This window comes from Phyllobates terribilis, unplaced genomic scaffold (assembly GCF_046119375.1).
Source record: "Phyllobates terribilis strain yellow unplaced genomic scaffold, ASM4611937v1 Scaffold_189__1_contigs__length_3638672, whole genome shotgun sequence".
Classification (NCBI taxonomy): domain Eukaryota; kingdom Metazoa; phylum Chordata; class Amphibia; order Anura; family Dendrobatidae; genus Phyllobates; species Phyllobates terribilis.
Genome location: NW_027362949.1, coordinates 2,374,198 through 2,380,197, shown reverse-complemented (window position 1 = coordinate 2,380,197; position 6,000 = coordinate 2,374,198).

Below are 6,000 nucleotides of genomic sequence, written 5' to 3'. Positions count from 1 at the left end.
TTAGAACTCGGCTCCAACGAATCAGAAGAAATGAAACCTGTTTGAAGCTGACAAGCAATCAAGCCCCTCCGTAAGCCACACAGAACATGGCTACTTATGTCATCTGCAGGTGATTAAAGGAACCTGTCATGCTGAAATGGTATAAGATCTGTAGGGGGTGTTGTAGAGCAGAGAAGTTGATCAGACTGATAGACATATCTGTGGGAAGAGAGTCAGCAAAACTGGCATTTTATGCAGCGAAAAGTCCTGCCGTATGTACACTAGTCCAGTGGGCGGTCCTACTATGTGATTGACAGTTCCCTGTATGACCATGCAGGCAAAGATAGCTGTCAATCACTAGTAGGACCGCCCACTGGACTCATCTGTACAAACAGCAGGATTCCACTGAATAAATTGATACAGGAAAAACATCTATCTTTGTACCGTATTAGCCAGTAGATAGAAGAGTATTTAGATTTGAGAGTCCTCAGTGGTTGATACCATCTTTTCCGTTAGCCATTAAAAGGTAACACATTTCAGGCTTTCCAGACTACTCAGGTCTCAGGTCTGCCTGATGAAGAAGCCTGAGTAGTCTGGAAAGCTTGCAATTTGTTACCATCTTTTCAGTTAGCCATTAAAGGTATCAACCACTGAGGACTCTCAAATCTAATGAATAAATTACAATTTATACTGAATCTTCTCCCACAAACCTATATATCATTCTGCTCAGTTTCTCATGGATAAAACCTGCACATCTGAATGGAGCTTTAATGTTGTTATTACAATCATGTAAACGCAGATCACAAAATCTTTCATACGATCATTTTTTTAACACCTAAAACCCCAATGGGTCGTTCTTAGACCTGTGTAGCTTACCAAGCCCAATTTCTAAAAGTTGCAAGAGTGCTGTAAAATAGGAAGCTGCACATTTTTGCACAAAAATGATGCGTCACAAACGTTTTTTTTTTTTTTTTTTTAACACCAAAAATTGATGTAAATTCCTCGCTACATTGCCCCTTTTCCAGCCACATTTTGTAGAAAAAAATAAAAAGACAAGGTACAGACAGCGGAGTTAAATTTGCCTACAGGAATGATTTTGATCTGGAGCGCATCGTACCCGGATACAGTCACTAGCGGGAACGTCAAACATCTTCTCAATTTGTTTCTCCACCCTTTCCGGATCTGCATTCTTCAAGTCTATCTAAAAGCAAAAGTATAAATACTAATTATTTATCAAAGCTGGACAACATCTAGAAACCATATAAGAAAACTGGCTTAAAATATAGTGTGAACAAGAGTTTAGGGAGAGATGTACAACTGGCACTGGCCTATAAAAGGGATTGTGTAATCGTACAAAACTAGCAAAAATGTAAAGTGCCCGGAAAACAAGGAACGTGCAATTTACCTCTTAGTAAAATCCTATGCTTTCTCAAGAACAGAGGAATTTTAATTTCATATTTTTTTTTAATCAAATCATTTTTATTGAAAAACTCCAACTACAAATATTCCATCTTTCAAGTAACATACATGACATAGTAATTCCATAGTAAAAATATGAACAAAGTATCTGAACTTCAATTCCCATAACCCACCCTAAACCCAAATCCCAACACTCCAGAGAGAACCATTTTCAGAGCAGCTCTAGAATAACGGACTATAGCATTCGTAGAAGGGGAAGAAGATAAAAAAGTGACTAACAAAGGGGTAGCAGCGTTTTAATGTTATCATTTACTGCATGATGCCGGAGCCGGGGAGTGCACGCTGAAAACTGTTGCAGGCTGCTGTAATCACAGGACACAAGCAAACAGCATGGCATTTCCTATCAGCAGGGAGGAAGTAAAGGGAACAGTAATGAAAGTCTCCTCCTACTCCACTCCATATTGAAATGAATAGTGTGCATCCTACAAATGAGATGCATACAGCAAACAATTGATTTTCCATACATAGGTTTTGAGTTGACCACTGGATATACACATGTGTATCACTAATTACCAGAACTGGAAATCGAAAAAAAAGACGAGCAAGTTTGGGGTGAATCCAGCCTTCATTACTGCACAGCCGCTCATAGAGGGATCGGTACTAGGAACAGCAGGAGTGCCGGCGATGGTCACAGATTTACCTGCTGCGGGACTGAAGGAGTCTGATCGCGCTCGGCTCGAAGCTTTTTACCTGGTTTACGACAGGAATAATTGAAAGCTGTGCTTCAAAGGCGAGGAAGAAGTTTGCCACCATCTATTAGAAAATAGACAAACTTAGGATAGAAACAATATGAACATATACCCTGCTATAAGTAAGTAAAAAGCAATAGGAAATATATATAATATAGGGTACTTAGTAAACATGGTTTTTGATTAAAAAAAAAAAGCCATCCCACCAGCACCAAGGTGTACCCAGTCAGTTATGTGAAGTATATAATAAAATACACTTTAGTACAATATTAGTATCTTGTCCCTTTAAATCTGCAGCTACTTCTGTCACCATGGTAACTGCATTCATACTCAGCCAATAGGATTGCTCGGTTTGAATTTGAAAAAAAAAAAAAAGTTCTATATGGTCAGTTTGTTCCATCTCATCTGAGTGTGAAGACAGACACCTGCGATCAGCGAGATTATAGGTATAAGACGTGATATAATATAACGGACGGAGCCACATCCCATCACACGCACTCAGCGACCACAACTGACAGGAATCAGCACATTTATCAGAGGAGAAGTCATTATTCCCCAACACATGATAAGTGACAACTTCTAGATCTGCTGGGAACACAACTAATCCCAGCTAGACCCTCCCCGGACCACCGCTCCATTCATTCTCTATGCAGGAGAAAGCTGAGTACAGCGCCCCCCATAGAGAATGAACGGACCGGCGGTTGAACATTTGCACTTCGCTCACTTCTATCTATAAGTGCTGTTCTGCTGATTGGGTCATAGCGGCCAAACCCACCGATCTAAGAGTCATCACCTATCCAGAGATCAGTGAGAACTTGTTCCAACTAGACATCCCCTTTAATGGAAGAGATCACATATCTAACAGCCAATCCTATTCATTCCCAATCTTCCCTGTGCCCAGTAATGCCCCTGGGTATATCGCCACTATGAGCCAATCACCAAACCCTCTGCTGACTGTTCCCCATGTTTTATAGATTTTGGATCCGTTTCTACAAGAGAAGATCTCAGCGGCCACCATGGGGATGGGTTACTCTGCCAGCGATGGAGCAGGTAGTATCCTCCAGCCTGTGATATCTCACCTTCCTCCATATTCTGCTGTTACATGCGTTTCTTCAGCTTTACCCCTTCCCAACAGAACCAATTGATGGTTTTTTTCTGTTTTTTCCTTGGCTTTTTCCAAGGGCTATAACTTTTTCATGTCTGTCCACATAGTGTGAGGTCTTGTTATTTTGCAGGATGAGCGGTACTTATAAATCCCACCATTCATTTACCACATAGTACTAGAAAACGGGAAACAAAGTCCAAGTGCAGTAAAAGTGCGAAAAAAAAAGCCTGACCCTGTTTTTCTGGGAAGGGTTTTAACGGCGTACATAGTGTGGTGAAAATGACCTGGTAATAGGATCCTACTCCTCAGTGTGATTACAGCAAGACCAAACTTCTCCAAGAGTTTTGGCAAAAGAAAAAAACTTTTTTTTATGGTGTCACCATTTTTTCTGAGACCCGTAACATTTTCGTTTTTCGGGTTGATGGAGCTGTGTGGGGGCTTATTTTTTGAAGGGCAAGAGGACTTTATTGATAACATTTTGGGACACATATGACACGGTCATCGCTTCTTACAGGGTTTTCTGTAGTATTGTGGCGAACGAAAAAAATGCAATTTTGGCTTTTTGAATTTTTTTTTGTGTTCACTGATCGTTTGTTTTTTATATTTGGATAGATTGTATTTCTCTGAAAGAGACCATACCACAAATGTGTATATTTTTATTATCTTTATTTTTAGTGGGAGGTGAGTTGAACGTGTGGGGTTTTAATATTTTACACTTTTTTTTTTTTTATTTTCACTGCATTTGTATACATTATCTGATTGCTTGTGCTATATACAGCGATACCACAGTAATGCTCCATATAGCAAAATCACGGTCTTCTTTACAGCCCAAATGAAGCTTTATGATGACAGGCACGGAGGCTTCAGCAGACCCCCGGATGTCATAGCAGTCCATCTGCGCCCTGTGATCGCATCACAGGAGCGCCAGTGAGCACATGGAACGATGCGTCCCAATGCCGGCGCGCTGTTAATGCTGCTGTTAGTGATTGACAGCAGCACTGAACAGGTTAACAGTGGTGGGCAGATCTTCGCTCCACTCGCAGCTCTTAGCGGCAGGTCCTGGTTGTTTGGCACAGCCATTATCTGCCATGTACGGGGCGAGCTGACTCTGCTCCATACACCCGCTACTGACTTATACCAGACATGTACGGCAGATGTTGGTAAGGAGTTAAAGCGGTTGTCCTGCTTTGCAGCCATTTGTTTTTTTTACTTTAATGCAAGTATTTGGGGCTAAAATTGATTTCTGTAATTGAGTTTCATGAAAAATGTTGCCTTCTGTAGCATCTGTGCTGCACTGTCTATTCCTGGCTGCAAAATTAGCTAACTGAGAATCTATCAGTGAGCTCCTTCTGACAGTCTTAAGGGAGAGTGTGTAGATCTTTCATCTGTTTTTTTTTTCCTGAGTGCCTTTTAGCTGATCTATGCCCAAAGAAAACATGAAACTTGAATGTGCACGGAAGCAATAAGTCTGTAATAACCAGTGAAAAATTAAACCTAAATGTAAAAAATTACTTTTAGTAGTAAATACATGGACATAAGAACATACACACTGCTCAAAAAAATAAAGGGAACACTTAAACAACAGAATATAACTCCAAGTAAATCAAACTTCTGTGAAATCAAACTGTCCACTTAGGAAACAACACTGATTGACAATCAATTTCACATGCTGTTGTGCAAATGGAATAGACAATAGATGGAAATTATTGGCAATTATCAAGACACACTCAAAGGAGTGGTTCTGCAGGTGGGGACCACAGACCACATCTCAGTACCAATGCTTTCTGGCTGATGTTTTGGTCAATTTTGAATGTTGGTTGTGCTTTCACACTCGTGGTAGCATGAGACGGACTCTACAACCCACAGAAGTTGCTCAGGTAGTGCAGGTCATCCAGGATGGCACATCAGTGAGAGCTGTGGGAAGAAGGTTTGCTGTGTCTGTCAGCGTAGTGTCCAGAGGCTGGAGGCGTTACCAGGAGACAGGCCAGTACACCAGGAGACGTGGAGGGGGCCGTAGGATGGCAACAACCCAGCAGCAGGACCGCTACCTCCGCCTTTGTGCAAGAAGGAACAGGAGGAGCACTGCCAGAGCCCTGCAAAATGGCCTCCAACAGACCACAAATGTGCATGTGTCTGCACAAACGGTTAGAAACTGACTCCATGAGGGTGGTATGAGGGCCCAACGTCCACAGATGGGGGTTGTGCTCACAGCCCAACACCGTGCAGGACGCTTGGCATTTGCCACAGAACACCAGGATTGGCAAAGTCGCCACTGGCTCCCTGTGCTCTTCACAGATGAAAGCAGGTTCACACTGAGCACATGTGACAGACGTGACAGAGTCTGGAGACGCCGTGGAGAGCGATCTCCTGCCTGCAACATCCTTCAGCATGACCGGTTTGGCAGTGGGTTAGTAATAGTGTGAGGTGGCATTTCTTTGGAGGGCCGCACAGCCCTCCATCTGCTCGCCGGAGGTAGCCTGACTGCCATTAGGTACAGAGATGAGATCCTCAGGCCCCTTGTGAGACCATATGCTGGTGCGGTTGGCACTGGGTTCATCCTAATGCAGAACAATGCCAGACCTCATGTGGCTGGAGTGTGTCAGCCTCATTTTGACTTGTTTTAAGGACATTACATCAAAGTTGGATCAGCCTGTAGTGTGTTTTCCACTTTAATTTTGGGGGTGACTCCAAATCCAGGCCTCCATTGGTTAATAAATTTGATTTCCATTGATGATTTTGTATGAACAT